Source organism: Ailuropoda melanoleuca, chromosome 15 (genome assembly GCF_002007445.2).
Source record: "Ailuropoda melanoleuca isolate Jingjing chromosome 15, ASM200744v2, whole genome shotgun sequence".
In the NCBI taxonomy this organism is placed as follows: domain Eukaryota; kingdom Metazoa; phylum Chordata; class Mammalia; order Carnivora; family Ursidae; genus Ailuropoda; species Ailuropoda melanoleuca.
The window spans coordinates 78,007,043-78,018,181 of NC_048232.1; positions in this window are offsets into that span (position 1 = coordinate 78,007,043).

An 11,139-nucleotide genomic window follows, 5' to 3' on the forward strand; every position below is an offset into this window, starting at 1 on the left:
GAGAGGTACAGGTGCTAAGATAGGAAAACTTCGGCGTATATGGAAACTGTCCATCTCTCGGGTACCAGCTTATAGGGCCTTCTCTAGGACCCTTGACGACACGGAATAGGAGCAATCCTGGAACATATTCCATGAATTCCTCATTTACATGAGCCAATAAATCCACCTCTTGTGTAAGTTTTTGTTGCGATTTCTCTTACTTGCATCCAAAAACATCTTAACCAATCTAGGTAAAAGGGCCTGCTGCCCAAAGACACGGACTTAGCTTTTCTCATCCTCCCTATTCCTGGATGTGACGACAGCTGATTCTACAAGGGTACATTGAGCACGCTCTCCTCTGGGGAGTGAAATTTCTTTTGGAAATCATTTGCTATTTGATGCTTGGTATGAAGAGACCTAGAACCTGCAGGTCCCACACTCCACCCACCATCCTTGATGGGTTGGTCTGCCCAGCTACAACTTCCCTTTGCACAAGGATCTATTTATCATTCCAACCTCCCGCAGAGTCTGCAGTGAAGACCCAGCCTGCTTGGTTAGCTCTTTCACCATCTTCGCTCCTACCCCATAGTTTGTGCCAGCATTTTTATCATGGGAGCTGGAGCCTGCCTCTAGAACCTTTGCTTTGACTTTGGCCGATCTACATTCTGGCAAGAACCTGACTTGAGAACTGACGATGGCTTAAAGTTCCTGTGACTGCTCCGTTCTCCGCCATGGCAATTGGACCTTTTTGGCTTTTATTTCTGTGCGTTAGGGCTTACGTATGCTGTAGTTGCAGAACTAGTGGATTTGCATTGATGACCTCTGTGTGGACAGGGCAAATCATGATGTGCCAGTTAAACTCCCAAACCCAGGGCTCAATGGGTCTCTCTGATGGCAGAATAGGGCATGCCTGGAAGCCAGGCAAGAGCTATTTCTGTGAGTGTTTTACCCAGTCCTGCTAGAAAGTCAAGGATTTTTCATCTTACACAATAGTTCTTAAAAATTACTTGCTTAAGAGGATTAAAAAACATAATCTGAGTATTTAGAACCATATGCCCTGTGGTTTGTTACGTAGCTACGACGCGCACATTACCACTGTGCTATGCACTCTGTGGGGTGGGCATAGTGGGGAGAGAAAGCAGAAGGAAACGTAGATGTGTTCCTACATCTGAGAATCTCCAAATCCAATTCAGGGACAAAGCATTTACTTCGAAGAGTCAAATGGCTTTGCAAAAATGAGACGAACCCAAAGGGTTGTCCTTGAGTATTCTTGAAAGATAAAGGACAAGCAGCACCATGAATCTGGATGAGAGATCACGGTGCTCCATCTGGCCTTTGGAAGACTTCTAAAAGCAGGAGTTTCTTGTCGGACACTGAAAGTTTGGTAAGATTCAGGAAGCCTGGGTGACTCAGTCGATGAAGCATCTGCCTTCGGCTCAGGTCACGATCCCAGAGTCCTGGGATCAAGTCCCACATCGGGCTCTCTGCTCCATGGAGAGCCTGCTTCTCCCTCTGCCTGCCGTTCCCCCTGCTTGTGCTCTCTCTTTCTCTCTCTCTCTCTCTGTGGCAAATAAATAAGATAAAAAAAAAAAACTTTATTGGGGCGCCTGGGTGGCACAGCGGTTAAGCGTCTGCCTTCGGCTCAGGGCGTGATCCCGGCATTGCAGGATCGATCCCCACATCGGGCTCCTCCGCTATGAGCCTGCTTCTTCCTCTCCCACTCCCCCTGTGTGTTCCCTCTCTCGCTGGCTGTCTCTGTCTCTGTCGAATAAATAAATAAAATCTTTAAAAAAAATATTTATTAAAAAAAAAAGGAGGTTGGCAAGATTTGACCCTATGTAAAGGGAAGGAGTTTCAAGCTCTGAGAAACAACGAAGATGTTAAATAGAAGGTGTGATTGGTTAAGGTGACACAACTATTTGAGGGATCAGAGACTGGAAAGCTAATTTGGGTCTAGAATTTATTTGACAAATAGTGTCTGAATCCCTGCTGTGTGTCAGTCACTATGCTGACCACTGAGGATTTTAATAAAAATAAAGACGGGTCTTATTCTTTCACTGGCTCACAGCCAAGTGGACAGAGGAAAGAAAAATATTAAAAGGTGATGGGTTAAATTCTTAACTTGGACTTACTTCATCCACTGTTTATCCTCAGTCACTAATTTGTTCATCCTACTCTCAGAGCATCCCTCAAATGCTTCATCCAAACTGTTACATACGACCTTAGCTTAGACCTTTATCCTTCACCTGGAATATTACAAAACCCACCCAACTACCGTCAACTTACTTAAACTAGCCTTTCCCCATTCCTACATGCTAGTCAAATTACCTCCACAAAGTTAACCTGAGCATATTTCTTACTAACTTACGTTTACTTCTGTCTTATTTATTCTAGTTCCTTCCCCAAAATACCTATAATTCTAGTTTGACTCCCCTCTGTGGGGATCTGGGATACTAGCCCCAGACTAGGGTTTAGGGAGTATCTGAAAGCTCCACAGACCCCAGAGGGTAGAGCCAAGGGAAAACCCAAAGTCCAGAGCATCCCTTGAAATTCTCAAATGAAGTATCAATCCTGAAGTATCAATCTGTTTCAGCAGAGAGGAAGAAACCAAAGACAATGCAAAAGGTTTTAATAAAGCTTTACTGTGGATTTGCAGTCCATTTAGCACTGTTCAAAATACTTTTGTGCATTAGCTCATTTAGTTATACTAAACCCTCTAAGGTAATTACTACTATTATCATCCTTGTGGCCATTTCGCAGATGAGATAATGAGGACATATAGAAATCAGATAACTTACAAAGTTCACACAGTAACAGTAGGACTGGATTCCAGATGCAGGCAGCTTATTTCTGGAGTCTGAGCTCTTAACCACCATGCCATATTGCCTCTGCAAAGTGGGAGCACAAGGACAAATTAAGGAGGTCATAACATAGGCTAAGAGATGAACGTGGGGACCCATCTCCCAGCCACTAGAACAAAGCTCCAGGGGCTTTTTAAAGGTTGCTCACAACCTTGGCTAAGGGTGGGGGAGGGAGCGGACAAAGATGCAGGTTAGCTTCCTGTATTTGTCTGCAGGCATCATCCAATAGAGATGCCAGCCACCATCTCACGGTTTTTAACCCCTGATTATTTATATATGCCTGTTGAGAAGGCTACCCTGCTTCGTCCTCCCTGGCATTGACCCACATTTCCATATGCTCAGTTCTGCTCTCTACTGCCTCATTGTAGATTTTAATTTTTCTATTTGTACTTCGTTTTTTGTTCTCCTTACAATTGTTATTTATATCACCTGTCTCCCTTTTAATTTCATTTTCTTTGTCTTGACATCCTGGCCTTTCTGCTCTAGTTTTATAGATGTTAAGCGGATTCTAAAGCTTTACTTTATTTCCTATAGTAAATCATTTTGAGAGAATTCTTCTTTCCTTAGGTCTTATGGGTGTTCTTCCCTTTCTCTGATTCTACGGTGTTTTTCCCTGGCTTCATATGGTGGTGGCTCTTTCCTGTTCATTTATCCTCAAAAAGGAACAAATCCATCGATACCCAGTGTTTACCAATACACTGGTGATGGATTCCCCTTAGCTCAATTCTCAGAGTGGTAATTTTGAACTGTTTTCCAGATCCACAGCTGACAGCGATTGATACGCACAAACAATCCTTGACCCATCATCTCCCCCTCCCAATACGCAGCTGACTTGTGTCTTAATGTGGCTTGTTTGCTCATTTGAGAATGAATCTTCTCTCTCCCTGCCACCTGGCTCTCTGATACTCAAAACTAGAATTCCCAGTTCTTCCTCTCACTGTGCTTCCCTATCCTGCTTTGCCTGTGAGGACTCTACCATCCAGACTCTGGCTCGTTGAGACCTGGAGCTTCTCGATCAGAAGGCAGGGGATGGGGGTTGTGCTGAAGGGTCTATCCCTGCCTTTCAAGCCCCTGCTGCTTCTCTTGGCCTAATGAAGGTGACCCACGATTGAGCTTCTTCATCCCCACCAGCAGCCCTGTGGTTGGTATGATAATAACTCAATCGACAGGCCCACTTTTCCACGTTCTTGTGTTGTAAAAAGTTACGAAAGGCAGCGTATGGTCAGCCAAAGCTTTTTCACGCTCATGAGGGAGACGATCACAACTTACTGTTTTCTTGGGTCTGGTTATAGGGATTTTGTTTATGAACGTCACCTTCTGAAGGATTTCTTAAATGTTAGAATTTCAGTGAAAAATATGTACTTTGGTTTCCTGGTGGGAACGGGCTGTGGTTAAGTGAGAGTAGGGACATTCAGATACTGCTTGTCCTGGGAACAACTGTCCACTTCAGCCGAGCCTGAGAAGACATACTTGCTGGGCAGATTGGCCAAACCAAAGCCAGCCAGATTAACCTAACCAAATTGTTGCTTTGGACTCAGGTTCCCATGGATACTAATGCGGTAATTAGTTAACTCTTTCCTGCCCAACATAAATAAATAACATGCTGAAAGCTGGTGGAAATGTCTCCAGTTGGAGATGTTTTAGTTTATTCTAACACTCATGTGTTCAACCAGGATTTTTTGAGGGCCTGCTTTTCTAGCCTGGTGGCAAAGGTGAGCAGAATAGATATATTCTTTCTCTCATTGAAGCTATGATCTAGTTGGAGAGACAAACATTAAGCAAACACAAATACATTCATAATTGTTAACTGGGGAAAATGCTACACGGAGTACCTGGAAGAGGTAAGTGGGAAAAGGACCAAAGCCGGAGTTCAGGTTGGCCTTTCCAAGGAAGGGAAATTTAGGGGGACCTCAAGTAGGAGTAATTCAGGCAACGAGTGAGGACAGAGAGTATTCCAGGTTAAAAAAGAAAAAAAAAAGAGTATTCCAGGTAGAGGGAACAGCATGTGCAAAGAAATGAGGTAGGAAGACTTGGCATGCTTAAGGGACTGAGAGAAGGCCGGCCAGCGTGGCTACACCTTAGTGAAGAGGAAGGGCAGTGTTGAAGAGAAGGATAGGATATGAACAGCTTTTAAGGGCATGTAAGAGAATCAATAGAGATGAACAAATGAGGTAGCAGTGTGGTCCCTGGAACTTAGCATGAATTCGTGCTGATCCAACTCAACACAGTTCTGGGATTTTCTCCAACAGTATTCTATCACTCTGTCTTCCAGTTTTGCCTGTGTTGAAGAGATGTAGGGTAACCCAGCTTTACCCTTTGTGATGGTCTGCCTGGTCCCTTACACTCTGCATTCCCTAGTCCACGCTAGAAGGCCTACTTAACCTTCTTATATAGTCTGTGCTAAAACCGTATTCTGGAAACACCTTGTCCTAAGCAGGGAGAATATTTGGAAACTGTCAATATTTCTTTGACTCTATATTGAGTAGGTTTGCAATATTCCTTCTCAACCCGTCTCATCTCATCACCTTCCATCCCCTTCCCAGTGGGAATGGGATGGCCTTTCAATAATTGTGGCTTTGCTGGGACCACCTCCAATCAGCTGCTTGGCCCTAGCTTCCATTTTGAGGAACTCGTGTCCCTTCCACCTTACCTTTCAACTTAAAGCCAGGATCTTATTCTATAAACCACTGGGCCTTTTTTTGTTCAAAGCATCCAACTGGCCTCCTCATTCTGGAAAACCTCAACTATTATACCAATAGCATTTACGTAGGACATCTTTAATCCTTCCAATTAACCTCTGGAAGTATTTCTCGGAGTTAAAACCTGATCTCTTCCGGTAGTACTCAAAACTAATTTCCTATTGTGTAGACCTTGGTAGAAACCAGACAATTTGGTGACAGCTCCCTTTTTGGAGGCAATATTCAAGTTACAAAGAATAATTAAATCACCCTGTTCATCCTTCCTTTTCCCAGACTAATGTCCAACCCTTAAACTATTTTTTTTTTTTTTTTGGTCACACACTTAGACCTTACATATTGAAAGGGCTTTCAAGGGCATGTCTTATTATTTACCAGGGTAAAAGCTTTCCAAAAACACTAACAGCCACAAGAACAACAATACCTTGCAACTTTATGGCACTTAAATTTTTTTTCCCCGTGCTTTTTTTGTACATACATTATCTTATTTTGTCCGCTTAATGACTCTGTGAATTAGGGAGGGTGGATGTTATTATCTCCCTGGGGAAAAAATAAAACAAAAGTCAGCCTTGATTCACTCTGGTAGACATTCAGGAGCAGGTTGGACCAACATGAGGCTCTCACCACATAACTGGTCTCCCTCCAGACCCTTAGCTGACCCGCTCCTCTGCGCAGTGCCTCTGCCTTTTATCAAAGGTCACCCAAGGATACCAGCCAACACTTGTTGAGTATTTAATGTACGTCAGATACTGCACGTGTAAGTGCTTTCGATGCATTTCAACCCTCAGAACAAAGGGGGTGGTTCTATTATGCCCACTGCTCGGATGACCAGACTGAAGCTCAGAGAGGTTAAGGGACTTGCCCAGGACACCGATATGATGCTGTATTCAAGAACAAGCCGAACAAAGCCCACCTCTGCTTGCTATGAAATTTGGTGAAGATGTACTCTGGTCACCTTCTGGAATCTTCTCATAGAACGCCCCTGTCTAGAAAATTCACAAAATGTGCTACGGGGCACCATGTACTTTCTCTGGAGGAAAGGGTTTGTGGTGAATTTTGTGTGGTGCTGCGTTTTTACTGTTAACGAAAAGGTGTATCAAAGTGGAAAATAATAGTTAGGAATTGGAAAGCTCTGGCTTAGAATGTTCGCTGGCCATCAGAGCCCAGTGGATTCAGCTGTAGCTCTGACACGTAGCTGCCTGTGTGGCTTCACACAAGTTGCTTGATAGCCGAGACTTCGCTTCATTTCTAAAATGGGGGTAGTAATAGCAACTCTAGGGCTTGTTGTGAGTGTTGGAGTATTAATGACTTTTTTTTTTCTCTTTTGCTTCCCAGAGTCAGAATACCACTTTTTTTTTTTTAAGTGAACTCTATGCCCCATGTGGGACTCAAACTCACAACCCCGAGATCAACAGTCACATGCTCTACTGACTGAGACAGTCAGGCACCCCCGAATACCACTTAACTGGGGGGAAATCCCCACTATTTTAGTCTTGGTAAGAGTGGGGTTCCGACTTTTGTTGTGGAAATTGAAGAGGGCTACATTATCAGCTAGGGATCCTGCTCGTGATCAACATTAAGTGACCCTGGATGACAAAGCAGAAGAGGGATGATTTACAGATTATTGGAGGACTGAAGAAATGGGCTCAAGAGATTAGGAATGATGCCAAAACCGTGCTGGGGAGCTGGTCCCAAGAGGAAATTGGTGCTCTGTCACTGAGTTCTAGATGTTAGTGCTCATGTCCCATTAGGGACTCAACTTTTTGCCTTTGCTTATATGCCACTTCTGCATGGGAAACTCGACCTTGCAGCCAGCAACCCCACAAAATGTGGACACTCCACACAAAACCCGTTTCCTCCTGTTGTCCCCTACTGATGAGTGGAGGTGAGGTTACATCTCTGGGCTAAGGCTGCAAAGGAAAATAGAGAAATAATTTCTCTGATTTCTACGTTGGGAAGATGAGGCCCATGGGGAAGGATGTGGATTGCTCAGAGATCACAGGGTGATCAAAAGGTACTAGACAGCCAGAAAACATAAGAAATATCCCAATATCTATCAGAGGGATGAAATTCCCTCTCCATATGCTCTGGCAGCTAAGGAAAGAGCCTGTGACCTAGGCTGAGCTAATCAAATGTTCTCATCAAGGACTTTGCCATCTGAGAGAGAAAAAAACACCCAGGTCAATTGGAGATTGCTCCTGGTGGCCATGGTAGAATTGGCAATTAGAGTCCACAGCAGTGGCTTTCCAGGGGTGACAGTACCTACAGTGGCATCTTAACCAGATTCTTTCTAAGACATGGCCTTGATTATGGTTTACCTTCATAGCTTCCTTTAATTTCCACATTTGTTCTCAGTCTGCTTTTCCATCGTTTCCATCAGTTCTGTGAGCTAGGCAATAACCTTCCAATAAAATAATTTCTTATCTAATATTGGCAATATTCACTGGTACAGAAACTGGTACTACTGAGTAGGTTGTGGGCAATAGGAGACCAATAGGGAAAAGGGAACAATCTGTGATTATTTCTGGACTAACTGGAGCTGTGAGAATCTGGCAGATTAAGGTATATGGTAGTCATTTAGATTTCTGGACCCAATTCCAACGCGTGCAGATGTTGGGGAGGAAAAAAATTTTCTTCCATCCTTCGAGGTCTTCTAGCTGGTGTAAGAATTAAATTGACCCAAGACTGATTAACAGGAGGGGGAAAAAGTTTAATTATGTGTGCACAGAGGCCCAATAATGAAATTATGACCTACAAAAAATGACCAAGGCAGACAGTTGTTATGCTTTGTAGACAAGAGACAATAAATTTGTGAGGAATTGATGGACAAAGGAAACTTACATTTGGGAGTTTCATTTAGTAAGGAGTTCTGAACAGCATTTGGGTTGGGGTAGTAAATTAGTAAAAAATAACAAGGTTTATTTATACAGCCTCTTGGCTCTAAATTCCCTCTCTGGTGATAGGGGATGTCTTTTTACCTCCTGGTACAAAGAGGGTACCTTTCACTTTGGAGATTTATTTCATGCTTTCAGGGGGACAACGGAAGGTCAGGGTATTCTTACACTGGCTGATTCTTAAATAACGTTTAATTTAAAATAATCAATATGCTAGAGTGGCACATTCTGGGGCAGCCTGCCCTTGACCCCTACACTTGGCTCCCCCACACTACCGAGAAAGTTTTTGACACTAAATGGGTATCCTAAGGGTGCCTGGGTGGCTCAGTCTGTTAAGCATCTGCCTTCGGCTCAGGGCTCGGGTCATGATCCCGGGGTTCTGGGGTAGAGCCCTGAGTCCAGAATCCCTGCTCAGTGGGGAGTCTGCTTCTTCCTTTCCCTCTGCCCTTCCCCCCTGCTTGTGCTCCTCAGGTTGTTACTTGCTCTTCTAACCAACTGGCTGTAAATTAGAGGTTCCCACGACCTCCTGCTCAGGTTTGATTAATTTGCTAATGTAGATCATGGAACTCAGAGACACTGTTCACCCACTAGTTATTATAAAAGGATATAACTCAGTAACAGAGGGAAGAGATACAGAGGGTGATGTCTGGGAAAAGAGGGTGAAGCTTCCATGCCCTCTCCAGGGGCACTGCCCTCCCTGCACCTCCAGGTGCTCTGACACTGTAAAGACATGATTGATCACATCATTGGCCATTGGCAAATGATTCGCCCTCCAGCCCCTCTTCCCTTCCCTGAAAGTTCCAACCGCTAAAGTTCAGGTGGGTTCTCTGGGCAACCAGCCCCATTTTTAGGTGCCCTCCAAAAGTCACCTGTTAACATAACAAAAGACACCTTTATCTCTCGTGAATTCCAGGGGTTTGAGGAGCTCCATGCCAGAAATGGAGTGAAGACCAAATGTATATTACCTTTCCTACATTACAATATCAGTTAGTCATACAGTTAATTCCATCAGTGCGGTGCCCATTGAAGGACTAGTGAGTGTTCACTGCTACAGGCCAATCGATAAACTATTTTATTGGAATAGTCTTGGATACTTTTTTTAAATAAGAACTCCAACAGAATCAAAAGTTTTATTTATTAATTTTTTTAGCATCCATGCATGCAGGACAAAGAGAGAAATATCAATAAGTCTTCTGGTTTTATCAGAGAAACTTCACAAGTATTTGTAGCCTTTATTAGTGAAGATGCTGTTCTATATCTTATATTCAGGCAGCAAATAATTAAAGTAACAAAGACAATCACAGCTTCTTTAGAAGTGAAAGGTAACACCCAGGCTGCTGAAACCATCTCAAGTCTGAGTGTTGTAAAGACTCCTTTGTTAAGAAAATATATCTGCACATACCGCATCATTGTACAAAATCCCATCTGCTTTTCTACATCTGAAGCAAAAAGGTGAACATTTATCTCCTTATTTTTCTTGAGATACCTTTCATCAGAGGTGAGAAGGGTCTGCGGTTTCAAGCTAAGCAATGAAATCACATCAGTTAGCAGCGAGGGGGCGGGTGGAATAGGGGAAGAAGCTTAAAGCTAACGCTATGGAAGAGGAAAAGGCCATAAAGAAATGTTTAGCAATGATCGTACGAACACATCAAATTTTGTATTTACAAGAGCGCGAGGGAATCGTGGACTATTGAAGACCACATGTGGTCATGTGAAGAAATAGAACGACATCCTCTCATCTTCCCATTTTGGCTCAAAACTCAGAAATCAGGGACTTTCGATGAGTGCAACTAAGTAATCTCTTATCCATTGCAGCTGAAAACCAAAAGCGAACTTTGATCCTGTGGATTACCCAAGCAATGCTGTTGAATTCACAGCATCACCAAGTGACTTTTGTATAAGGTGGGTTATTGTTAAGAGTGTGCGGGCCTCCAAGAGTGAGAAGGGCGGGGGGTCTGTGAGAATTTAGAGCACTGAGAGCTCCCAACCCTCAGTCATTCTCCCACTAAACCCCAGGAAAACCAGCCCTCCCTCCCCAAGTTTGATGAGGCTGTTTTCCCTTGCTCGAAGGTCTGAGGGCATTCTCTTTGAAGGTGTAGACACTTCCGTGCTCAGCCTCCATACCTGTGAATACTTGGTCCCTGTATGCCTTGAGCTGGAAGTCCAATTTAAAAGTTAAGCCTTGGGGGGAAAGGATGAGCCACAAAATAATTTTGATATGGGTTTACAAGCTAGAGATGCTGAATTTGGTGTGTAAGCGCAAACAACTGGGATTAGTTCTAATCGATGGCTTGGTTGGTTGGCTTTAATGCACGGACACCCATCCACACGCACACACAGACTAGCCCCCAAATGGTCTTAAAGGCACAAATAAATTACTGGAACACTGCCCCAAACTCCACCTCGGCCCCACATCTATAAAATCATGGGATTTTTTCCAGTGACAGGGGAGGAGGCAATTTGAGTTTGCCATACTGTAGGTCTGCACTGTGTGTATAAGCCAGGATTGTACCTGTTCAAAAACAAAATTTCACTGAGTGAATCTCAAGGTCTAATTGGCTTTGTTAAGCAATCCATGAACCCAGTCACATGCCCAGCAGCAGGTAATGAGATGCTCTGAGGACCTGTACAAAATGGAAGGTTTTTATAGGCAGGGTTTTTTATAGGCGGGGCAAGAACATTATTTGCAAAACAAAAAGGGATTGCTTC